The sequence below is a fragment of the Macaca mulatta genome, chromosome 17 (assembly GCF_049350105.2).
Source record: "Macaca mulatta isolate MMU2019108-1 chromosome 17, T2T-MMU8v2.0, whole genome shotgun sequence".
Lineage (NCBI taxonomy): Eukaryota > Metazoa > Chordata > Mammalia > Primates > Cercopithecidae > Macaca > Macaca mulatta.
In genome coordinates, this window is record NC_133422.1 from 40,411,647 (window position 1) to 40,439,286 (window position 27,640).

The window sequence follows — 27,640 nt, forward strand, 5'->3', positions numbered from 1 at the left end:
AGCTGTCATGCTCTTAACCCACTTCCCAGCCTTCACTGTCTCACTGCGACATCATCATCCACCAAGCTGCTAGAGCCAGGAATGATGGCAGCATTCCTTCTCTTCTTTCCTCAGTTCAGCTAACCAATAAGAACTACTTTGAGAAAATACACATTTCTATTTCTCCCCATTGTCATGGCTACCAATTGTTTAAGGGTCTAGAACTTAGAACCAACTGAAACAGAAGATGTAAGAGAGAATCACATGGAGATAAAAACACCTTTACTATTGCTAAAGCTGATTGAAAATCTTGGCATAGATATGGAGTAAATATTGATGTCTCCAAAATCTCCTCCAAATTTATACTATGGCACAAGCAAGTTAAATGTGGGTCTCTTCCTCACAATCTATCTTAGGTCTCTTTCTCATATTTTCCTCCAATTTCTACTGCTGGGAAGGCAAGGGACATGGAGGGGGAGTGATCACCTCAAGTAGGCACAGGTAACGTTTTACAATATCTCAACTACTTCTTCACAAGGGCAGAAACTACATTTTTTCGTTCAGTATGACATTTACAGTATCTTAAATAATGCTAGTATATATGTGTACCTGATAAATATATGTTGAATAAATTTAAAAAGAACATACAAAATTTTCTCTGGACTTGATTATTTGCTGATCTTGGTGCTCTAATTATATTTCTTATACATTTATTAAAATATTTTTCTCACTATGTAAATTGCATATATAGTTTTACATTTCCATTTTCCCAACAAACATATAAAGGCAGTACATCAATTACAGATTAGTTCATCTTATTGTCCTGGAAGCCTAGCTCAGGTTCTGGCATTTTTCCTTCTTTTATCTCTTCTTCATCCAAAAAACCATTTATTATCTGTTTGTTATGCTCCAGGCACTGCTTTAGGCACTAAAATTCAAAAATTGTTTAAAAAAAAAAAAAAAAACCTCTGCTTTTGGCAAGTATCTTAGTCCATTTCTGCTTCTATAACAGAATATTATAGACTGAATAATTTGTAAAAACCATAAATGTATTTCTCACAGTTCTAGAGACTGGAAAATTCAAGATCAAGGCACCATCAGGTTTGGTGTCTGGTGAGGGTGGAATCTCCACTTCCAAGATGGCACCTTGAACCTTGCATCAGGGAAGAGGGAAGGAGCACTGTGTCCTCACATGGCAGAAGGCAGAGGGCAAAAAAGGACTAGCCTCCCTCCATCAGGCCCATTTATAATGGCATTGATCCATTCACGAGTGTGGAACCCTCATAACATAAACACTTCCCCCAAAAACCCATTTTCCAATACTGTTGCTTTGGGATTAAGTTTCCAACACAAAAATTTGGGGAAACACATTTAGATCATAGAATTTCACCCTTGGCCCCCATATTTATATTATTCTCACATGAAAAATCCATTCATTCCATCTCAATATTCCCAAAAGTCTTAACTTATTCCAACATCAACCCAAAAGTCTAAGTCCAAACTCACATCTACATATGAGGGTGAGACTCAAGGTATAATTCACCCTGAGGCAAATTGCTCTCCAGTTGTGAGTATGTGAAATCAAACTAGTTATGTACTTCCAAAATGTAATAGTGAGACAGGAATAGGATAGACAGTTTTATTCCAAAAGGGAGCAATAGTAAAGAAAAATGGGGTAACAGATCCCAGGTAAGCCCAAAGCCTAACAGGAAAAAGAAGATTAAATCTTAAGGCTAGAGAGTAATCTTATCTTCATGTCCTGCCTTCTGGACATTCTGGGATATGGGGAGGTTGAGGTTCCCAGGCCCCAGGAAGCTCCATCCCTATGGTTTTGCTGGACATAGCCCAAGTATCAGCTCTTATACATTGGAGTCACATGCTTGCAGCTTTCCCAGGCTGGTACAGCATGGCATAGACTCTACGATTTTGGGATCTCAAGGACAGCCCTGCTGCACAGGTCCACTAAACATTGTCTTAGTGCAGTCTTTCTGCAGTGTCTCTGCCTCTGTGGCAGGTCTCTGCTTGGAACTCTGAGGCTCTCTATAATATCCTTTGAAATATTCGTGCAGAAAACCATGCCTGCACAGTTTGTGCACTTTGTGTGCCTACAGGATTAGCACCGTCTGGATGCTGCCAAGGTTTGTAGTTTGTGTCCTTTGGAGAGACAACCTGAGCTGTACTGGTCCTGCTTGAGTCACAGCTTGGTGTCTGAGGAGAGCTGTGCTGGAAGGTAGGGAACAGAGATTTGTGGTGGCCATGTGCAGTGAGCTCCAAGGACCCATGTGTACCCTGGGCCCCTCCTATGAAACTGTTCTGCCCTCGAGGCTCTAGATATCTGCAATGCTTTTGGGGTCAATTTCTCATTGTCTTGATGAGTAGCACTGGCTTCCTTCTGTCCACACTAATCTCCTGAATAAATGGTCACTGGATCACACCCTGGTTTTCTCTCCTAAGCATACTTTTTAATTCTCCACAAAGTCAGGCTGCGAATTTTCTAAATCTTTTCATTCTGTTTCTCTTTTAATTATAAATTCTGTCTTTGAATCATTCTCTGTTCTCACATTTTACTATAAGCAGTAAACACTGCTGCTTAGAGATTTCTCTTTCTAAATATTCTAGCTCATTGCTCTTAAGTTCTGCCTTCCACAAAGTTGTGGGACATTGACATTGTTCAGCCAACTTCTTTTTCATTTTGTGTCAAAGCTAACCTTTCTCCTAGTTTTCAGTAAGACATTATTTATTTCTGTCTAACACCTCATTAGAGTATCCTTTAGTTTTCATATTTCTACCAGCATTGTGTTCACAACCATGTAGGTAATCTCTAAGAAGATTGGGACTGCAGCTTTCCTCTTCTTCTGAGCTCTTACCAGAATCACTCTTACTGCTCTGTTCATGAAAACATAGGCTTTTTCCAGCATTCACTTCAAAAGAGTTCCAGCCTCTGCTCATTAGTTAGTCACTTCTACATTTTTAGGTATTTACAATACCCCACTTCTCTGGTACTAATTTTCATATTAGTCCATTTATACTGCTGTAAAGGAATACTATAGAGTAAGTTACAAAGAACAGAAATTTCTTATTATTCTGGAGGCTTGAAAGTCCAAGATCAAGGTACCAGCATCTGGCGAGGACTGCAGTCAACTTCCAAGGTGATGCCTTGAATGCCATACCCTCCAGAAGGGAGGTACACTTTGTCCTCATATGGCAGAATGGAAAGAGAGACAGATGCCTTCCATCAAACTGTTTGATTACAGCATGAATACATTAGTGAGAGTGGAACCTTCATGACCTGAACGCCTCCCCAAAGGCCCCACCTTCCAACGCTGTTGCAGTGGGATAAATTTCCTAACATACAAATTTTGGGAGACACATTCAGACCATAGCAGCAAAGTTGTAGACTAATTGAAGAATTAGTCTGTAGGCGAATAAGTACAATAAAATGTTCTGAGAGAAGGTTGTGTATGACACTGCGATGTAGGAAGGGTGTTGAATTTGTGCTTATTGAGTAAAAAAGTAAGTCATATTTGCTAAATATTTTGTCTTCATTATCAGCTGATTTGTATAGCAATAAAAGTATGTATTATCTTCATTTTACCTTTGAAAATATATTGAGTAGCTGTATGCTAATCTTTAGATTTACTAATTCTAACTTCTGCCCAAGTTAAAGCACTATAATTCTGATATCTAACTCTTTTATCTTAATTATTCAAAATGAAATTAAGAAATATTTAACATCTATTTTGTGTGGTTATACTGTCCTCTCCACAGCCATAATTTTGCTTAAAAACATAAACCATATGTTGGCCGAAAAAGCTACTGTATTGAACATATTGTGGGTTTAAGACATTGTACTTAATTTTAGTTTGTAGAAGTATTTAAGACCCAAAAATGTCTTTGCACAAGATATGTTAGTGTCCTTCCCAGTTTGAGATTCTATGATTCTAAGATACACAAAGAAACTTTTACTCCAGCTTGAGGATAGTGGAAATTAGTGCACAGAATTTTTTCAGTATTTAAAACAAATTATAATTTCAACTTTTGTTTTAGATTCAGAGGGTACATGTGCAGGTTTGTTACATGGGCATATTGTGTGATGCTAGGTTTTGGGGTATGGATGATCCTGTCATCCAGGTGGTGAGCATTATACCCAAGAGGTAGTTTTTCAGCCTATGTTCCCCTCCCTTCCCCTTAGTCCTCCCTAGTGCCTTTGTTTCCATGTTTATGACTATGTATACTCAGCATTTAGCTCCCACTTGTATTTCTCAGTTTTTACAGTCATTTTGTCTTCTTGGCACTGGCTTCTTTTGGGTTGAAACAAAGGTCACCCATTCAACACGATCCTATCAAAAGTATACACATTATGCCTTTTCCTTATGATCTCCCAACTGTAGAAAGAAACGTGGACTCTTTGTATAGTGAATGTTGCTAACACTACACTCTAAATGCTCTTTCAGTGAGGCTGTGGTCACCTCTTTTGAGCTGTCTCTGAAGAAAAGTGACAGCATTGATACTAAACTGGATCTGTAGAAGTGTTATTTCCACTGGTGATTGCACAGGGAGTTTTGAACTTGCTTTTGGACAAGAGAGGATAGGGAAGAGGCTTGGAGGCCTATTTGGCATTATAGGGAATGAACCTAAAACTCTATTGGGCATTGCTACTGCTGGGAATAATGGTTTCTGGTCATCAGAAGCCAGTGGGACACTGTGGTATTGGTATTCATCACCCACACAAAGAGCCTGTCACTTGTTAATACTCTGGTCTGGGCTGGGCAGTTTCAGAGTTGTTCCTCTCTATCTCCTGTGACACAGAGCTACAAAACTCTCCAGATTTGGAAATGTTATTAAATCATCTAAGTTAGAATGAGGGTTAGTTACGAAGCACTGGGACCATTAGTCATCTTCCTTTTTCACCACGTCTAACCATCATTTTATATTTGCTTCCAGTAGCTGGCCTTATAAATCTTAATTAAAGGCTTTCTCAGATCCTGAATTTCAGCTGTCACCCATTATAGCTTCGTTGAAATGTCCATGTCCATTAAAACCTTATCAAAATGCAGCATCTATTACCTTTGAAGCTCATGTTGTATTCATCTCTGCAAGCTTCGTTAATGCAGGGAAGGTGCCTATATGCTGGCAGCATAACGTTCCCTGACAGGTGCTGTTAAGCAGCAACGGCTGGCTTTACTCTCTCCACAGCCTTCAGTGAATCTTATAAAATCCTGGAACTATGGTTTGCTACATACAGGATGTGTAAAAGGATAGGCCAAACAAAATTAAATCATTGATTCTTATTCCACATCATGAAAGGGTAAAATAATCATAATTTTTTTTCTCAGATCATTGGTGTTTTAAAGCAGTCTAAAATAATGTCGACCTGTTGGCATGATCCAATCAAGCAAAATACATACCTAAATTTATGAAAAAAATAATGTGTGTTGATTCTAAATTGCGATTCTGGTATTTCCTTGGAGAAGAGGATGTAACTTAAAACCAATATGCCTATCTTGGCTTTACTGAATGGTGCTTTAGGCATTTGCTTTCTATAACTGGATTGACTAGGAAATGAACTTGAGAAGGTGAGAATTTTAGATGAAGATATAAAAGTATGACTAAGTGAGAGATTTAAAAGTAGAGAGCTGAACATTATGTAAAATAAACCTTCATAATGTCATAGCATCACATATCACCATCGTGACACCAATATAAAATATCGTCAAGTTCTTTAGTCATGGGGAATGAAAGAATGAAATAGTGTAGCATGCTACAGCACTAAACAATTTGATACTATTAAGGTTTCACACATGCTGTCAGCCAGGTCACAATAAGGGTTAAAACACTTAGCAGTTGTGACACTTTGTCTTGATAACCTTATTAATCCTTCAGAGGCATTAGAGGAAATAGCTAACAACTAAGAACAAGTTATAACTAAGACGGATGTGTTTCATCCACTCATAATCCCTTCTCAAGTATTCAAGGAGCTGTTTCCACTAAAACCTTTCAGATCCTCTTGTGTATCATTCATCTGTAAGAATGTTGGTGGTGTTTCTGCGTATTCTAAGGGGACAGCTGTTTAATAAGAATATCTTCTTTTTTTCCTCTTCCCAACTAGAATCCGAAGCCCTTTCAGGGCAGGACTTTCTTGTTCACTTGTTCAACCTACATTCCTACCACCTGGCACTGGGCTCCATATACAGGAATTGGAAAATGCATTTAATAATAAGGGTGGAAATATTTCTGAGGACACATTTTCTAAGTGAGGGAATGAATAAGACTTTTTTTCTCTCTTTGGAAAGACTATGATCTTAAGACTAAAATATGCATTACCTAATTTAATATGTCTATCTCTTAGCAATGTTTTTAACAGAAAGCCACCATATAGCTCTGTAATTATGTTGTTAGAGTATGTAGAAAAGAGCCAGATTATATTATTTAGTTTAAATCTTAGAGATATTATTACATATTAATCGTTTTTTCTTTACTGTCTCCAAGACATTTTTCAGAGGGGTCTACATAATGTTAGGTGAGAAGTTTTATACAGAGGCAGTAAACACAGTGTATCACACCATCTTTAAGAGTGAAGTTACATGAGGTTTTTCCCAAAAGTAAAGACCACCATTTGTTTGTTAGCTCATTCATTCACCAAGCATTCATTCTAGACTCTGGAACATAGCAGTGAATAAAAGTACTTCTGCAAAATAAAATACGTACAATGTAAATTTTGTTAATTTCTGGGGAAAATAATAAAACCAGGTAAGGGATATAGGAAGCTTCACATAGAGGGGCTTTAATTTTAAACAGGGTGAGCAAAGAAGGCTTTACTGAGAAGGTGACATTTTATTCAAGACCTGAAGAGCTTAGGATTCAGTCTTCTGGGGGGATGAGCATCCCATGGAGTAGAACAGCAAGTGATCGGAGGTAGGAGTTAGTCAACAACCAGCCAAGAGGCTAGTGTAGCTGGAGCTGAGCAAGACAGGGGAGAGCAGACCAAGGTGAGGTCAAGGAGGAGGCCCATTGTATCAAACTGTCCTGGCCATTTCAATAATTTATTTATTTATTTATTTATTTATTTTTAAATTTTTTTTTTACTCCAAATGAGGTGGGAAGCCCCAGAAGGATTTTGAATGTTGTTACATAGGCTGAATGAACTTAGACTAACTAAACACTGTAACTTATACAGAATTTAGAATAACTAAACTAAGTTAAAACTATTTAGTTTAGTTTTAACTAAACTAAATTTAGAATAATTTAGTGGCTTATTAAATAAATCACAGTTAGTAAAGAAAGAATGTATGTTTAGACTAATATTCTAAATTCTTTGAAATGATGCTTTATTATAAACTTCCCTTGGCATTACTATTAGAAATAGATTATACAAAATACGATATTTTATGCAAACCTTAGGTGCAATAAAATTTTAAAAGATTGTCATATTCAGATAATGTTATAATATTGATGTTACTTTCTTTTAATAGTCATAGTGTAGATGAAGTGGAAAGAGACAGGCTGTATTTCTGATGCAGGTGATCCTTACAGTCTCAGGTATAGGCACATTTTCTTTCCTGGGTATATGTATATTGGCACCAACAGCCCCTGTAGAAAGGATCACTCATGATTTGATAAGCACAACTGAAAAGTGTCAGCAGTCATCAAACAAGAAGTCTTCCCTTTTGGAGGAAAGATGTTTGGAATCCTAGGAATCTCTAGTTTTCTTACTCACTAATTCTGTGACAATGCAGTTTCAGTAACATAATGTAAGTGGACGCTTTCTACACAGTGCTAATGCTATTAACCATACAATAAATTTCAGTGTATTTTTTTTTTTGTCATTCTGAGCACTTTACCTTTAGCTCTAATATCCTGTTAGAGCATCACAATATTTATGTCTAGAAGGAACCATAAAGGTCTTCTACTCCAGCCAGTTGATCTGAAGCTTACCTACCAACTAAGTACAATTTGTAGCTTTGTCAGTTTTGAACAACCAGAGAGTGAGATCTTAACTATTTTCATGATGTTGTTAATGTCACTTTTGGAAAACTGAGACAGTATACTATAGCATTAACTTTTCATTACTTAGACCAAAGTACATTCTGGGGCCAGTTAGGAAAAAATAATAATATCTTTTAGACATAACAGCCTTGCAAATGTTGAAGACATCTCAGATGTTTGCTGACTTTTCTGGCACTCATCTTCTGATCCTTTAGCTAATCTTGGTATAACATGACTTTGATTCTCTTCATCTTTTTGGTGACTCTCCTTTGAATGTACTCCAGTTTACCTCTCTTCTTGAAGTGTGTGGTTTAGATGTGGTTTGATATAGAGGCATAATTGAATGGAATTATTATTTCCCTTGATCTGGACAAAATATTCTATTAATGTAGCCAAGAATTGCATTAGCTTTTTTGGCAACCACTATTCAGTGCTGATTTATATCAAGCTCCCTGTCAATTAATCCTCCAGGGACTTTTTTATTTATTCTCTTGCTAAGCTATGCCTTTGACATCTATATAAGTTTAGTTGCTGTTTGGAATAAAAGAAAAGACTTTACTTTTTTTTTTCCTAATTAAATTTCATCTTATAAGTCCAGTGTTCCACCCATTGGGATATTTTGGGATCCTGATTTTATCATCTTTCAGGAATTAATAGCTTTAAGACTGAACTCACTAGGCCAGTAATTTTCTAAAAAAGACTATTCTTTTGAAGATTGCCTTCTGAAAATATGAAGGAAATCTAAGAGACAGTTCATAATGAAGGTTAAAAGAACAGATCTGCGCAGCAGCCACACCTCATTTCCAGCCTTAGCTCTGTCACTTTCCAGGTAGGTTCATTCATTTGGTTAACAAACCGAACTGCTACGGTGAAACACATTATCCTAGGCGCTTAAGACTCATCAGTGAATGAAACAGACAAAAATACTTATCCTGGAGGAGCTTACAGTCTAGCAGGAAAAGAAACCTTTGAAAAGAAATATATGCTCTACAATCCTTAATTTTCTTAACTGGAAAAATAGGAATAAATATATTACTTTATAATATAGTTTGTTTATCAGGGTTCGCCAGAGAACCAAAAGAATGTGTATGTTATGATAAATAAAGATATTTATTATAAGGAATGAACTCATATCATTATAAAGGCTAAGTCCCAAGATCTTCGTGGTAGGTTGGCAAGCCAGAGACCCAGGAGAGCCAATGATGTAATTCCAGCCTGAAAAATAGCAAGCTCAAGACACAGCAAGAGCCAATGCTGTTTGAGTCCTAAGTCAGAAAAAAACTGATGTTCACATTTGAAGGTGTTCAAGCAGGAGGAATTCCTTATTACTCCTGGACTCTTGGGGAGCGTCAGTCTTTTTGTTCTATTCACATCTTCAAGGGATAGATGGGGTTCACTGTCCTTATGGACGGCCATCTGCTTTATGCAGTCAACTCATTCAACTGTTAATCTCATCCAGAAACACCCCCATAAAAACACTCAAAATAATGATTGATCAAATATCTCAGCACCCCATTACCCTGTTGATTTCACACATAAAATTAACCATCACAAATAGTGATGAGGATTTTAGGAGTTATTGTACATAAAGGGCTTAGCACAGTGAGCTCTTAAGAAAAGATAGCTCTTATTTGCATGAAGTATTTTTTCAAACCCCTCTTCAGTATTAGGAATAGAATCAGAGCTCTCCAATACTGACACAGTAGTTTTAGTCCTTTACTGATGTGAGAATCTGTGTGATGTTTCGTCTTGGGAAGCAGTCATACTTATGTAGTGCATGATCAGCTAGGTTATTTCTCTGCTAATGCCTATTTCAAGACTCCGTGAAAATATGCTCTCTGCCTCCCATGTATGACACAAGGGAATGACCTACAGACACCTTGCTACCATCTGGAGCAGCCTATAGTGATGAAATACTCATGAAGGGTCTTTTATTATTTTTTGGCAGTGTTTCCTTTTTAAAGAAAATATTACAAAAATTGGAAAGGTTTTGGAAAAACCGAAAGGTAGATTTTTTTATACCTCTCCTTTGAATTCACTGCAGGAGTAGTTCACTTTACTTACAGTGAGCTCAATGAGTAACTGTCATTTCAGGGTATGCCTGACTCATAATACTGTCGAATAATTCATACATGTAAAAATGACAGTCGTCTCATTTACTTGTTATGCCAACACTTGTCAACCTCAGCAACACCTTTCAACCCTGTTAATGTGGTTTAAATGTGAGAGATCTAAAATGCAATTGAAGTATCCTGCATTTGATAGTAAATCAAATATGAATTTAATGTTGTACTTAAAGACAGCATATTTAGTAAGTCCTGAAGTAAAAATGGCAGATTTTATGATTTGACTGTAGTGAGGGTTTTATTGGGATTCTGATTATCTTTTAAAGGTTGATATCTAATGATTTTTAAAAATTGCATTTGAGAAAAATATTTTGGAGTAAATTATATGGAACTGAATTAATGGACGATAAAAATAGTTTAAAGAAAAATTACTTTCTAAAGAGAAGACAAGGATTATCGAATCATGAACATTATATTTTGTTTTACTTTTTATTATAAAAAATTGCAACTATTCTCAGGGTAGAAAAAATAACATTATACCCGTATATCCATCACTTATATTAAAATGTATTAATATTTTATAATATTTGCCTCATCTCTTTTGAACTTCGATTTTAAACTCACCCTCTGTATTTTTAAAGGATTATTTAATTTTAATTTTTTTTTTGAGACAGAGTCTCACTGTCACTCTGTCACCCAGGTTGGCACATGCCAGTGCAGTGGCACAATCTTGGCTCACTGCAACCTCCAGCTCTTGGGTTCAAGTGATTCTCCTGCCTTAGGCTCCTGGCTAGCTGGGATTACAGGCGTGTGCCACCACGCCCAGCTAAGTTTTGTATTTTTAGTGGAGACGGGATTTCACCAAGTTAGGCTGTCTCGAAATCCTGAGTTCAGGTGATCCATTTGCCTCGGCCTCCCAAAGTGCTGAGATTACACGGGTGAGCCGCTGTGCTTGGCCAAGGTATCATTTTAAATAGATATAAAAGAAATCTTAACTTTTCCAAGTAAAATGCTACAAGTGTGGAACATTTAAAGGCAGAAAAATTTTACATTTATTTTCTAGCATATGGGAAAATTGATAGCTTCTTTCTGTGTTTTAATGATGAGTAAAGAACTAGGCTGCTTCTATGGTTTTCTCTGGAATTTTTAAAAATCAATTACCCATAAACTTACATTCTTCCGAAACACATGAATGTGATAAGAGTCTCAATGAGCTAAAGCAAAGTGTGCTGCTATTCTAGAGAGCATTTGGCAAAGAGACTCCAGGACAAGTCTTTGTACAAAAGGGAAGTGAGAACTGGCTGGCTGTGTAGTAAGTGGATATATGGTCTCTGGTGGGAGGCAATGTGGCAGTGTTAGGGCCACGTGAATGAAGCATGAATTATAGGTCTGATTTTTAGCAGTCACATACCTATGGTCAAATCACAGCCGCTCTAAACCTTCAGTGTTTCCACATCTGTAACATGAATGCAATAATGCCTGCTTTGCAAATGTGTTGTGAAGGTTAGCTACACAGGTAAAGCTTTGTTGTACATACTCAATATTGGCATCTGGTTGTTGTTGTTTTTTGAAACAGTGTACTAAAAAGACCATTCATGGTGTTTGAAGTTATATGTAGGTGATGTAACAATCCCTCCTGCTCACTTACTTGCCGTGTGTCCTTGGAAATGTCCCCCAGTCTCACAGAAGCTCTGTGTCCTTAGCTGGGAAATGAGTCTAACACTATTTACTCCATGATGGTTAGTTTTATGTCTCAACCTGACTAAACTAAGCGATGCTCACATAACTGGTATACATTCCTCCTAGGTGTATCTTTGAGAGCATTTCTGGAAAAGATTAACATTTGAATCAATAGACTAAGTAAAGAAGATTGTTCTCATTAATGTGGTTCAACGTTAGTCAATCTGCTTAAACAGAAGGAGAGCAAAGTCTGTCTTCTTGATCTGAGACATTCAAATTCTTCTGCCCTTGGATAAGAGGTTCTTGTTATGCGGTCATCGGACTCTGGGACTTATACCATTCCCTCCAACATAGAAGCCAATTCCCATGAATGAATGAATGAATGAATGAATGAATAAATAAATAAATAAATAAATATATGTGTGTGTGTATATGTGTATATATGTATGTATGTGTGTGTGTATATATATGTATGTATGAGTATACACACACACACACACACACACACACACACATATATATATATACACACACACATATATATGTACTTATTGGTTCTGTTTCTCTGGAGAGCCCTGACTAACCCATACTTTCACAGCATTGTTTTTGGGGGCAAGTAATAATGTTCGTGTAGCAGACTCATTATTGAAACTCTGTTCCTAGGAGTCTTGTTTTCTTGACCAATTTCGAGCTTTCAAGTTACTTTTGCAGTTTAAAAATATAGGGTTTAGTCTTCTTGATGTTTTTGCCAGTATTTGGATAAAGATGTAAAGGTCGAACGTATCAAACTTGACAATAGCTAAATTAGGTTCAGAAGTTCTCAGCAGGCTAGAACTATAGTTAAAATGAACAAAACAATTTATATGGAAAAAAATTGAACAATATAGTAGTTTTATAAGCTCCTTGTGAGCCAATACTGTGAATGACTATTCAATTTTTTAAATTCCATTTTAGGCTAATTAATTCAGGTGCAAAGCGTAGATTCAGCAATATAAAGGTTGTTCTGTATTCAGATTGGTCAGATGACAGCTAGAATTATGTGTCCTTTTTTTAAAGCTAAATTCCACACTTTACAAAGGACATTGAAAAGTGAGGTAGGGGCCAGGTGTGGTAGCTCACGCCTGTAATTCCAGCACTTTGGGATGCCCAGGAGAAAGGATTGCTTGAGCACAGGAGGCTGAACTGCCATGATCCATGACCGTGCAGTGCAGCCTGGGTGGCAGAGCAAGACCCTGTCTCAACAAACAAAACAAAACAAAAAAAGCTAGATAGGGTTTCTTAAGCTATGGAACATTTTGATCAGATAATTCTTTGTTGAGGGTGGCATGGGCAGTCTCCTGTGCATTTTTAGCACATTCCTGCCTTTATCCATTAGATGCCACTAGAACTTCCATTTTCCCACCCAGAAAGCCAACAAAAATGTCCAGATATTGCCAAACATCTCCTGGAAGGCAAAATTACCCTGGTTGAGAGTGCCTGTGCTGCATGGTATACAAAGGAACGTAAAAGGAAAGTAAAAGGCTGAGAAAGATAATCACGAAGAATCATAAGGGTAGGTGTGTCTCATTCCTAGAACTGTCCCAACTCAATTTTATTTCGTATTAAGTTTCTCTGTCTTTATCTGCCTTCCCATTAAATTTATCTTTTTGCAGTCAGAGATTGTGTTTCGTTCTTTTCGTTTTTAGTGTGCAGAATAACTCCAACTCCTAGTGTACTGTAGACTCTCAATGTTTTTATAAGATAGAGTAAACTAAACTGAAGAAAAAAACGACGGGCAGCTACTAAGGAGACATTTTCTGATGGTACTTGAGGAGCTGCCAAAGGAAGATCTATTGGATTACTCAATGAAAGAAAGAATGCTTCTTCAGAGGGCAGAGCTAATAGCAATGAATAAAAGTTATGGAGGCATAGATTTCACCTTATTTTAAGGTCAAAATTTAATAGGATATTTATACTTATTTAGCACCAATAATCCTTGAAATTACCTTGATTAGCATTGAAATAAGTGTATTTTATAATAGAATTGTAAATAAAATTGTCTCTTTAACAAAATGGGAATTAGGGCCACTGATCCCCAACACTGTTGAAAATCCACATAGAACTTTTGACTCCCCACAAACTTAACTATTAATAGACCATGTTGCCCAAAAACCTTAACAATTACACAAAAAAATCAATTACATATTTTGCAATTTATATGTATTATATAGTATATTCTTGCCATAAAGAAAGCTAGAGAAAAGAAAATGTTATGAAGAGAATCATAAGTGGAAATACATTGTAGTATTGTATTGTATGTATTGATACCACAAGTTTAGTCATTTGTTTACCAGATGAATCTCTGAAATAGCGGGTAACTGCAGCTGCAAACCTCAGTCTATGATACATATCAAGCAATTCAGGGTTTTTTTTTTTTTTTTTTTTTGCAATACCGTGACTTATCTGCTTCTCAGAAGCACTTCCAGCATCACTAGTGGCAGTTCGTACGTGTTCCATGTTGTTATGCAAGGTTAAAAGTATTGCACTAAACAAAATGAAAAATACACGAGAAACACAAGAGATCACATTTTACTGCAATTTATTAGAGGAATGAACTGCTCATGCAGAAATGATTAGTGTCACAAAGTATTTTAAACGGATACTGGCAACACTTGAGCTCACTGCAAGAACAACAGGAAGTGACTATGAATTGATTACTGTTGTACAGTATGTACTACAGTTAAGTTTATGCGGTCATGATTTAATGCTGCATCTTTACATTTGTTTACATTTCTCTCCACCATGAATGGTGCCATGTACAGTTTGTGTTTGGGTGGGTGCATGTTTCAATAAGTTTTAACTTTGTATAGTGGATTTGTGTGTATTTTATGATAGTAGATGATAAAATAGAGTAATATCTACATAGATTTTATGCATTAATGCATACTTACCTTTTTCTTATGTTTTTGATATTCCTAGTCTAGGTGGTTTGTGTGCAACATTTTTCAAATTGTTGCAAATTTCAAAAAAATTTATATATTTTTATGTTATATAAAATGTATTATATATCATATGGAATATATTTATATTTATATATTAAATTTATATATATATTTATTGAAAAAAATTCACATGCAAGTGGACCCACATAGTTCAAAACCAAGTTGTTCAAGAATCAATTGTACAATACTATCAGAATTCTGAGGTATATTACATACATGTGTAGGATACAAAAATATTGATCAAATACAAAATTACTGATTTCCCTACTTAAAAATCTATATTTATACTCATGCAACTATTAAATAATTGACAATATGGCAAGCACTCAAAGGCATAAGAAAGAAATAAACTAAAAGAAGAGAAAGGACAAAAAATATCTCCTATATGCATATATTTGATAACTTATTAAAAATGAGTATTGAAAATGATACTGATACAAAGTATTTATCAAGTGTTTATTTTATTATAGTCATTGTGTTGTGCTTTAAATATAGTCTCATTTAATCCCTACAACACCTCAATGAAATAAGTGCTTTTATTTTCTCCAATTATATATGAAGAAAAAAATTTGCAATTACAGAGAGATAAGCATTTCAAAAGAAACTAATAGAACTTATAAACTATGTAGTGCTTTCAAAATTGTCACTTCAGAAGGGATGTACTGAATTTTTTTTTTTTTTTTTTTTTTTTTTTTTTGAGACGGAGTCTTGCTCTGTCCTCCAGGCTGGAGTGCAGTGGCGGGATCTCGGCTCCCTGCAAGCTCCGCCTCCCGGGTTCACGCCATTCTCCTGCCTCAGCCTCCCGAGTAGCTGGGACTACAGGCGCCCGCCACCTCGCCCAGCTAATTTTTTGTATTTTTAGTAGAGACGGGGTTTCACCGTGTTAGCTAGGATGGTCTGGATCTCCTGACCTCGTGATCCGCCCGCCTCGGCCTCCCAAAGTGCTGGGATTACAGACGTGAGCCACCACTCCCAGACGGAATGTACTGAATTTTATATTTATTTTAATATTTCAATAATATCAGTCTTGTGAACATTTTTGGATTGCATTCAGGGTCATTTTTTCAGTTCAATATTTGCTCTGTGTACCTGAATGTGTATCTAACCAAACTATTAAGCAGGTGACTCATCGATAGAGAATTTCATTCTTTGATTGCTATATGGTTCTTAGAAACACATTTCCGCTCTCTTTTATCTGACAAGGACTTCCATTTTATTGTCAGTATGAGGACAAATTCAAAATACACATGAGGTTTCCCAAAATATCTTAAAAATAGTACAGAAACTTGTATTTATGAGATTATTTTCAAATTATATTCAACATTCATTTAAAATTTTCCTTAGCATTCTTACCTGTGGTCAAACCTTACAACTAAAGTATCTTGAGGTGTGGGGAGTATCTCTGTGTGGAGGAGTCGGCTCTGTGAGAGTGCTGGCAGACACTGCCTGGAGCAAACACTAATGCAATGGAGGCTTTTTGTTTGTTCGTTTTCCTTGGAGAAGAGTAGCCTGAGAAAGACAATAGTGTTCCAGTCTGGAAAGCCATATATTAATTAATGATATTTCCCATTAAATTAAGGAGAGGACAAGAGGGTTGAATTCAAGCAGGATGGTTTAGGTTGCAAATTTTGAGGATGATAGGGCATTTTAACTGTAAAGGCTAGGAGACGTTAGAATATATTACTGAGGGAATTTGAGTGTGACAAAGTTTCTTTCATATGACAATCTATTGGCATTTATTTCTAATTATTATTGTCTCTTTGCTACTGAAGTTATTTTTGAATGAAAAGCATTCATTCATGCCAGATCTCTTCTACATAGAATTTTTAGATATAAAAATTAATTTAAAATTTATAGCGTTTAACCAGGGGTGAATAAAACTCAATTCTGCAACATTTATTCATATAAAGACCATGGTCCTAATTATCTAGGAAAGTCAAAGAAGGCCTAAAGAGACCCACGTGGCTTTTGTAGATTTATTGTAGGAACTTAGGTGTCTGCCTTTTCTCTCCATGTTTTAAGTAGAGTTGTCAGATTTAGTAAATATAAATACAGGATGCCCAGTTAAATATGAATTTCAGATAAGCAATGATTAATATTTTAGTATATATCTGTCCCCAAGACTATATTCTTATAATAAAAAATGTTATTTATTGTTTACCTAAAATTCAAATTTAACTAGGCATCCTGTATTTTATCTGGCAGCATTAGTTATGGGGGGGGGCATATGTGGATTAATCTTGGTGCTAACGAAGCTTAAGTTTTCAGGGCTACTCACTGGCAGGCTTTTGTTTAAATCTAATGTTGTCTTTGTAATTTTCCAGTCTTTTCTTTGAGAGCCTTCTTCCCAATTATATAAACCTGAGACTCCACAAAATTTAGATATGCCCCTGCAGGGGAAGTAATATGAGGAGACAGTCAACAAGGTGACAGAAGAAGTAAATTTAGCAGGCTTGAGGAGATTGTTGATGCCCTTGTCACATTCGGAAATTATTTTCCAGGAGATAATTAAATAATCACTGGGCCTCGAGGCATCTTTGTAGTTGAAACTTGACTGTCATTGTAAAGGGAAGAGACAGGAATAAGTTTTCCCCTTTGTTGCTATAGACTAAGAGTGAAAACTTCAATGCTCTGAGAAAGTCAGTAAAATTTCTTTTTCCATGGATACAATCAGCAAATGAAGACTCAATAATTTTGTTTCTACTTACCAAATTCAACTCTTCAGATCTCATAGACTTTAAATGCCTAAAGGAAGTTATAAAATAAAAAATGAGAATGGCAAACAAGTGTCTTCCAGAAAAGCAGATCTGGCTTTATTCTAAGGCTCATTCACAAAAAGGCAAAGCTAAATGTTTATCTCCCTCCTTGATGCAGTGCCCTCCTTTGTGTAATAAATCACGGAAATGACTCAGCTCCCTTACATTTAATAGAGACTATGAGGGTGATAATCCTCTTTTTAATCACTCAGGACACTGCCTGATTCTTAGAGTCCACAGTTTTGGGAGTGCTATTGATGGGAGTGCTATTGAAGTGCTGTTGGTTAGATTTTCAGGTTAAATATTTTGTGGCTTCAAGAAGCACAAAAACGATGTAAGGAAGTTCACCTAGGTGCCTGATATGGATTAAGGGAACTTCTCTTCATTCAAGAAATTAATTCAGCAAATATTTGCTGTGTGTCTCCTAAGTGTCAGACACTGTGCTAGGAATGGGATTGTTTTGGGTTTTCAGTACTTAACTGGGAATTAATTGATGGAGGGAGCAAATGCTTTTAAAGCACAGAGCTATTTAGACTCCATAAATGAGCATTACATATTTGGCATAATAGAGCCTGCCATATACTATATATACTGGATAATTGTTCTCAATTTTTTACAGCTTTGTGCCATTGACAAGACTTCCACCAGTGTATATGAAATATACGCGCCTGCCCATTGGATGTTAGGCTTGATCACATGCCTTCCCTTGGCCCCTGGAATGTCAGTGTGCATGATGTAGAAGAGGCTTGAAATGTGTTTGTGTGGTCTGGCTTATCTTCTAGTACTACTGTGACCCACCATGGAAAGAACATTTACCTGATAGTCACCAGTCATAGGAAAATGATAAACACAGTAAAAGGAGAAAAATCAGTGGTTATGGTTGTAAGCCATTAATATTTGGGGTTGTTTTTCATGCAGTATTATGATGGCAATAGCAGATTAGCATAGACAGTAAGACAAGTATACAAATAAATGTAAGTTAAGATAAATTGAGATGTGTTTATAGATGCAAAATGCAATATGATTTTCAGTGGTGGAAAAGCATACATTTGATATGGAGAAATATTTGGGAAAAGCCAAGTTTGAGGTCAGCCTTGAACAATTTCAACAGGCAAAAAATGTCATCGGAATTAATGAATACTTCAAGTAATCTGAAGCTTTGTAGGTGGTGCAGAATTGGTTCATCTTTCAAAAGCCTTTCTATGTTGGGAAACTGAATATGGTATTGACTTCCAAAGGGGGCATTAAAGTGTACCTGAGTGTGTTGACTCAGTCCAGTGCCCTCTGGACTTTCTGAAACCATCCCAGAGTCTTTCCGAAATCTTCCCATCCATGGATGGGGACTGGTGGTAGATACCCTATGGCCTGATGCTACTTGCTGATACTCTCCAGCATTCTGTAGTTAACCAATATAGCAGCCAAAGGCTTTCATCTGCTCCACCTGGAGAATCTTAGATTTTAGATTCTTTTGAATCCCTTTTAGATTTAACAATTATTTATTCCAAGCTTCTTATATGCAGTTTATTTTCCATATATTTTCTCTCTTAATCTGCACAGAAACCTTTTGCATAGTGTTACCATCTCCACTTTACTTACAATAGATCTGAGGACCAGACAGGTTATAAAGGAAATGCTCAGGTTACACAACTACCTACTCAATGCCTAGACCAGGACCCTGACGTGAACATTAGGCACCTGATCTACAATAGGAACCTGGTCTTATTAAAAATCTTTATGGGACTTTTCTAGAAGCAATTCCAGAGTATACAGGACGTTGTTGAGCACCTTTATATATAAAGTAATAATTATGAAATCTAGGTTTATTCAGTAAATCTAACTTTTCTAGAGGAGGCTCTAGAAAGTTGCAGAGTAAGACTATCCAGAGCTAATCTGTGTTTACTGGCTTTACTTCAAGCTATTCTAGTCCACACACAGCTCTCAATTCACCTATGAAGTTATTGAAATTTGGCTTGAGATTTGAAACTTGGTTTTGAGATTCTCAAAGCATCTTTACAATTAGAGAGTAGAGAAAATTATTCAGTGATTGACCTGATGAATCATTTTCTTCCTGGGGTTTTCAGTCTTCTCTTATTTGCTTCTAGGACTTTTATTCATTGTATTCAAAAAGCTTTCACTCTTCTTTGCATCACAAATAATATCTTTCCCTATGCAGAGTGTTATAAGCGTTATCTGTTAAAGCATACCTGTTAGAAACCTAAAATTGGAATTCAGTGCCTGGAAGCAGGGGGTCCTTTATAGATAGCTGAAGACTTTGAAATTAGTTTTTCCTTGTGATTCAACAGGTCTTGAATGTTGTGACCTTGATTTAATATTTATTGAGCTTCCACAAGGTGCTAAGCCTTCAAGATACAGAACAAATCCCATTTTTTCGATTAAGTGTTTACCTGATTTAATTTGTCTTATTTATATTTATTAAAGCCCCAGCAATGTCGTTACAGTTGTACTCACAGATCTGTTTCACATGCAGCATGGTCAAATAACGAGGGAAAAAAGAAAACACAGACTCATGCACACAAATTATAAATGTTTTGTAGAAACAATAACTCATTCATTGATTTCATGAAACCTATGGCTTAGCTTTTTTCCTTGCACGGGTGAAATTATAGAGACTGACAATGCTTTGGTTTAAAAGTTTATTTTAGAAGGTTAATAATGATATTTGAGACTGTACCATCTTATTATTATGCTAATCAACAAAGCCACTCTAAGTCTATTTTGAAAATGAACCTTCTTCTCCATTACAAAAAATTAATAATAGTCTCAATTTTCCCACTCAGAATTTGTCATCTTAATGTTGAATCATAACAACCTTTAATTTGAGGACAAATTATAGAGAGATTTATAAACAGCAGTTATTGTCTTCTTAAAGGTCTTTGTCTTTATAGATAAGTTATAGCTAACTACCATCAGTAGCTCTTCTGTGGAAATGTCTTGGGGGTCCCAGGCCTGCATTTAATGTCAGAGGAAAAACAGGCAATATTCAAAGTCAATAGAACTGAACATCTCCTGTTCAACAATGTGGAACTGAAGATCATTAACAGATTGAAAAATTGCAAAACAAAGTTTCTAAAGATATTTGGAACACTGAGCATTCTGCATAATAATCCATAATAGGACTAGCAGTCAGTGTTCCATAGAATATCTGCTTTAAAATTAACTGTTGGCACTTTATTTTTAGAACCTGATTCTTTATTCAGTGTGATTTGGGACAGGCCAGATGTTAGTTCGATGTCTAGTTCTTTCTCATTAAAGCTGTAGATGCCATAAAAAGAGAACTCCTTAGCCTGAAAAAAAAAAAAAAAAAAAAAAAGAACTCATTGAAATGGTGCTATGTACCTTAGAAAATACAAAGAAAGTAGAAGCATTAATAGGAAAAGGATAAAAGTTAAAGTTCTATTATTTTTCTCCAGTGTTAGAATTCTTCTCAGTATCCCAGTACATCATCTTGAAAAACCCCTGACATAAATATGTCTTATTTTAGAGGCCACTGCCTTAAATCTACTAGCTTGACTGTTAGTATTTTAGATCATCTGGAGAGATACCAAAACTTGTATTTGATATCACTGTATAGCTAAGCTCAGGTGTGTAATCATTCCTTTTGTTCCTAGAAGATGACTGTTACAGAAACTTAAATGTGACCACTTACATGTAAAAAGAAAATAAGTAACTGTCTCTTCGTGGGGTACAATTATTGTTAATTTTGCCAAAATTGTTGGCTTTGACTTTATTCACATGATCAGGAATACTGTGATCCATTGATAATAGATGTTTCCAAAGTTGAGCAAAAGACTTGAAACCATCTTGGACTGTTAAAAAGTGCTGAAGGCAAACTAGAATTCACTTTATCTTTACTTTGTTTACCTTCTAGTTGCACCATGTTTTACATGAATAGTCAGCCCCAGAGATAGAGAGCCAAGGGTGCAGTAGGCCTGAAAGTGGGAATTTATGGACACATGATTTCTTTCTGGTCTGAGTGGGTTGTCAGTTTCACTGGAGAAGATATCTGGGAAAGGCCCAGCTATTACGTGACTACCAAAGGAGATCATGCATTGGGGAATGGGAATGAAGTTTTCCTTGAGATCTCCAGTCTTGCATCATGGCTCTCCAGGTATTATTTTGATGAAATATTTTCCGCTTTAAGAACACTACATTAAAGGGAATATTTCCTTATTAATATGCCTTTAGTTAGAAGTAATGTTAATAGGTGTTAAGTGAGCAAGTATTTCTATGGCCACATGCATTTGGAAAAGAACTTGTTATTCAAAGTTTAACAGTCCTTCATAGGCTACTCTGCACATTACTCTCTGATGGAGGAATGTGCATGCATTTATCTTACAAAGTCAACTCTTACTGGGTTTCAGAGTTGCTATCTGCTTAGATCTTACCAGAATAATGTTCCATGAAACATATGCTGAGAAATGCTGGTCCATAGGGATCATGTTTCCAGGACAAGCCTTCTAAGGATGAGGGTCTAACAGAACCATTCTTAGTTTTGGTATTTCGGTTTTATGCAGCAGTTAGAAGGTATATTAAAACAAAACAATACAACTGAGTTGAGATCAGGCACTTAACACTCACAGATTTTATTTATTCATCAAGCATTTACTTAGTGCTCACTTGGTTTGTTTATCTCTATCTCACAGGATTCAAAAATGAGTGAAGCATAGCATCTTTCCTGCATAAACATTAAAAAAAGAACAAAGAAAGTGAGAGAGGAGTCTTCTATCCACTTCTAAATAGAACAAAATGGTATCTCAGTGCCCTTAACTTTGAAAATGAAACAGAGCTTCTAGATCATCTCAAGATTTTGCAGCTTTGGAGAAAGCACGCTGTAGGACTCATGGCATAGTGAGCTGCATTTTTGCCATGAGCGTCTGTATTAGGAAAATCTGGAGACTGCCCTCTCAAATGGCTCCTTGGGCCATGGATCATGGCTCAGGGGATGGGAGGAGGCAAGTCTAGGAGGGCCTGCCTGTGAGCTCAGGTGAGATGCCTTTGAGGCCACTAGGGAGAAGGTGGGCCAGAGTCATTGATGGGATTTGAATAGTGAAGGGGGTAATAAGCCAATGAAATCTGGATTGCTCAACTTAATATAAGCACATAAGTACTGTGTGAGGAAAATAAACTATGGAGAAAACAGATTTTCTTCTGCTGTCATCCCACAATAATGAACACAGAAGACTTCTGTGACCAAATGTGGGTCCTCCCCTGCACCCCACACACCAAGCAAGAGATCAATTCTGCAATGGACACAAGCATTGGGTATCCTCCACTTCAATCCTGACACCATCTACCTGGAGATAGCAGCAGATACCGCAGGTTGTGGGCTCAGTCCCACAAGACTGCCCTCGAATTTGAATGCCAATCACAAGCCCCAGGTGGTTTTATCTGTGCTTCTGACGGACTGGCTGTAAATAGAAGTTCCCACAATTCCCTTCTTCTGTTCAATTAGTTTGCTAGAGTGGCTCACAGAACTTGTTACAGATAGTTAGACAGGCACGAGTGGGGCAGGAGAGGGTCCTCTCCCACCTACTAGGAATGTTGGGTGATGGTTTGACAATTATCACATTGCCTCTCTAAAAGTGATAGGTTGGCAGCCGGTGCCAGGGAAAGGCCATTTCCTCATGGTCTATACCTGTTGCACTAAAATGTTAATTGAATGCAGATGCCAGTCAGGAGCAAATTTCTGGGCATGCACAGTAAGAGACAAAATGGCTGAGTATGATCTTCTGGGCACACTCCACCAGAAAAGGGAAGAAAAGCCTCCGATGGGCATGTGTACAACTTCCTAAACACACTGCATGTGCTCACTTCCCAAGCATAAGGAGGGCACTGTGCATGCAGGCAGCCCACCCTAAAGGTAGAATCATGGGAAAGGGGCCAGCCTATGAAGTCCTAGGATCAAGGTTAAAGATCACACTTGTTCTTCAAGTTACCTGCTTGGGTCTCTTCCAAGAATACTTTCCTTTCTTTTCTGTTCTAAAGCTTTTTAAAATAAACTTCCACTCCTGCTCTGAAACTTGCCTAGGTCTCTTTTTCTGCCTTTGCCCCTCAATTGAATTATTTTTTTCTGAGGAGGCAAGAATTGAGGTTGTTATCGATCCACATGGAGTCACTGCTGGCAGCCTGGATAACTTCCACTGGTAACAAACTCAGGGAAACACGTAGGTTTACAGGTTTATTGCAAAGAACGTAACAAAGGATGTAGATAAAGACATGGGGAGGTCAAGGTATGGGGAAGATGCATGGAGCTTCCCTGCCCTCTCTGGGCATGCCGCCTTTCAGGAACCTTCATGTGTTCAACTGTCTGGAAGTTCTGTGAACCCTGTCCCTTTGGGTTGTTATGGAGGCTTCATTATACAAGAGTGATTGATCAAACCATTGGCCATTGGAAATCAACTCAACCTTTAACCCTTCTCCATTCCCTGGAGGTTGAGGGGAGGGGCTGAAAGTCCCAACCCTCTAATCCTGCCCTAGTCTTTCCAGCGGCCAGGCCCCATACTGAAGCTACTTAGGAGCTGCCAACCATCAGTCAATTCATTAGCATATAAAAAGGTATCACTTTGGATATTCTAAGGATTTTAGGAGTTGTATGTGAGAAAATAGGAAAGAAGACCAAATAATCATTTTACACTATCACAAGTACTCCGTCTGGTGAGATATAGAAAACCCAAATCTCTTAGAGCAATAATCTCAAGAAAAGATTATAAGGTGTCCTTGTATTTAAAAAAAAAAATAATTTTATCATAGTTAAAAAAATTGGGGAGAGTAGAATGTAAGAAAAAATGTCTGAATTTCACAGACAGGCTTAGCCTTGACACATGCTGGCCGTGTTACTGAGCATGCTACATTAAGTTCTCTATGTATAAATGTTTTTTTTTTCATTTATTACAAAGGTCTAAGACCTATCCTCATATCTATTGTGGATATTAAATGAGATACTACACATAAATTAACAAACACGTAGTAGATATTCAATAACCATTGGTTTCCTTCTTCAGACATTACATTGTCTGAAGCTGTGATTAAAGTGATCATAGCTGACTGATTTCTTGATGTGAGAGAAATGGTAGGCTTTCTTTTAAAGATGGGAGAAACTTTAGAAGGATCAGCTGGTATGTAGCAAGGAGCTACACTAAGGTTGGAGGAGAATTATAAGGGCAGGGGAGGTGGGACGGGGTTGTGAATTGTACCCATCCACCAATGGTGAAAGCACACTTATTTCTTAGAAATTTGTAATCACAACTGAGATCATTCTCTGATGTAGCAGAGAAAATATAATATCTAAACTTACAACTATTGGGATCACTTTCTCTACCTGGGTGACTAGAGAAGCAGAGGAGGCCACTCTAAAGAAAGAGGAGGGAAGAATTAGGCCAAAAAAAAAAAAAAAAAAAAAAAAGAGTCCAGATGTGAAAGCCAGCCTAAGTTCCTGCTTCTGTTTGTTTCTGGGGATCAGATGTGTTCTCTCCTTAGCTTGTGTAATCAAATCCCATATCATTACATCAAATTTCTACTTTTAAGCATAAGCTAGTACTTCTTACCTAAAGACCACAGAGCAGGAAATTAAGCAGTTTCCGCAATTTATGGCACTCTGAAGATTGTAGCAGGTAATTCACACTTTAGGCCCTGACCTTGTGAAGAAGGTGAATATGGTTTGGATGTGTTTCTCTTCCAAATATCATGTTGAAATGTGATCCCCAATGTTGAAAATGGGGCCCGGTGAGAGATACTTGGGTCATGGGGGCAGATCCCTCATGGCTTGGTGCTGTCTTTGAAATAATGAATGGGTTCTTGCTCTGAGTTCCTGTGAGATCTGGTTGTTGAAAACACTGTGGCACCTGCCCCACCCTTCCTCCCCCTGTCTTGCTCCCACTCTCACTGTGTGACATGCCTGCTCCGCCTTCACTTTCTGCCGTGATTGAAAGCTTCCTGAGGCCCTCATGAGGAGCGGATGCCAGTGCCATGCTTCCTGTACAGCCTATAGAACCAGGAGCCAAATAAACCACTTTTCTTTATAACTTTCCCAGCCTCAGGTATTTCATTATAGAAATGCAAAAACAGACTAACAGAGGAGAGAATTTTAATAAGGGCAGAATTTTAAGATGCATAATGGACTTTCCAGAGCAGTCCATAATTTTAGTTCTTAAGTTCTGTGAGTAAAGAATTGATTATACCTTCAGGTATGAATGATTCTTTAGATTCCTGATTCTAACGGAGAAGATTCAGTTTAATCAGAGATTTTCTGGACTCAAAATCAGTGGAGCATAATTGTAATTGTCATAATAGCTCTATTATTCCTTCTGTTGAAAAACCTTAAGGCATTCTTCCTTACCAGAACACAGTGACATTGGAGGTGGCCTTCCTTAATAAAATACTCTGCTTACTTCCTTTTCCATCTGGCAGTAGTTGTTTTGGGGACAGGACTCAACAGGCCCAGTGAGAAGGTTTTGCTTTCTCAACCAGCAGCTTTTGCTTAGTCCTCATTTACTTGATTGGTTCTAAAATGTAGAATAAAAGTTTGTACAATCAATATTTTCAGTTGACTCTTAACCTTTATTTACTTTTAGGTTTTCTTGAAATTTCCATTTCAAAGGAAGGGAAAAGCAAACCTTCAGTGGTCACAGTGGTCGGGCCTCTCTTCTTCCCACTGCCTGGCACTGCAAGTGGCCAGTTCACCCTGGGCATTTTGGCCAAAGGCAGTTTAGAGAGCTCCTCTAAGCCCCACCTGCTGCTCTGTGCATTAGGGTCAAACCTGGTGTCATGGCACTTTCACTGCCTAGCCAGCTCAGGGCAGAAGTCACCTGGTATCTGGTCTAGATGCTCCTCATGCCCCCAAATTGCCCTGTCCAAGCACTAGCTTTAACCTTTTAGAGAAATAAAATCAACCATTGGCCAGTGTCATCAGAGAATGAGAGAAAAAGTGAAATCAGAGCAAAACGAAAAGGATTTTAGAAAGGGGAAAAAAAAATAATTTCCCTGGCTAGGCCATTTTCTACTGATCCCACAAAGACAGCTTAAATGTTCTTACTTATCTGATTTAAAAGAATTGAAGGAGGAGGCAAGGGGCACTTCTTGATATTTCCTGATGAGGACTGAGCCCACCTCTTAGTTGAGAGTTATCCCTTAAATTGCCTGTGGCAGTTCTTTCAGAAATATGGTTACTACAAGATGATTGTGTCAGAGGTCATATGTTTTGGTTTTGTGATTGCTTCTCTAAGCCTTCAAATCATTCTGCAATTAACAGAATGGATTAAGCAAAAGCTGCTGTGCCTTCTCACTGGACCTGTTAAATCCTGTCCCCAGAACAACTACTGCCAGATAGAAAAGGAAGTAAGCAGGGTATTTTGTTAAGGAAAGCCACCTCCAATGTCACTGTGTTTTGTGTCTCTGAGCTACTTTAGGGAATAAAATCTTAATGTTTTGTATATTTTGTTTTGGGGATACATGTTTAAAAATTCATATATTCATATCTTGTGAGAGGCACTTTTCTAGATTCTGGGGATAAAGAAGGAACAAAGATAGGTGAAATATTTGTTCTCAAATGCTTAAATTCTGGAAGAGGCAAACACAAGCATATAATAAAAAAGTAGATGTTAAATGTTTTTCACAGAATTAAGATTAATCAATGTGATAAAGTGACTGTATGGCTGAATTAGGTTATCACCCTTTTCAGAATAGGTGACATAAATCAAGATCTGAAAGAAGATATGGAACCAGCCACACAAAGACCTTGAATGAAGGCATTCCAGGCAGAGGGAGCAGCTAGTGCAAGGCAGTAAAAAAGGAATAAACTGGCTGTGTCCAAGAAACAGCAAGAAGGTGGAGCACAGTGGGTGAGAGAAAAGCATGAGCAAGATGAGACAGGCTCGTAGGTGGGGAGCAGGGTTGTACAGGGCTTACCAACCAGATTAAGAAATTGGGATTTTATTCGGGTGCAATGGGAATGTCTTAGAGTGTTTTAAATAGAATAATGATATTAGTTTGAATTACGTTATTTTAAAAATAACTCTGCTTCTTTGGTGGGTGGATTACAGGAAAGCAAGCAGGGAAATGTAGAAACCAGTTAAGAGGTCTTTTAATGGTTCACCCTGTAGGTAATAACAGCCTGAACAATGATGTTTATGGGAAATATGGAGTATATATATAGGCTGTGGATATGCATTTGAGG

At 37.2% G+C, this 27,640-nt stretch overlaps 1 long non-coding RNA gene across 1 annotated transcript; it reads left to right on the plus strand.

Annotated features, from left to right (window-relative positions):
- Positions 1–27,640, plus strand: LOC144336136 (uncharacterized). The gene is made up of 3 exons (XR_013407637.1): positions 1–480; positions 22,113–22,453; positions 27,083–27,640. It is a non-coding gene; the product is annotated as an uncharacterized LOC144336136 (long non-coding RNA).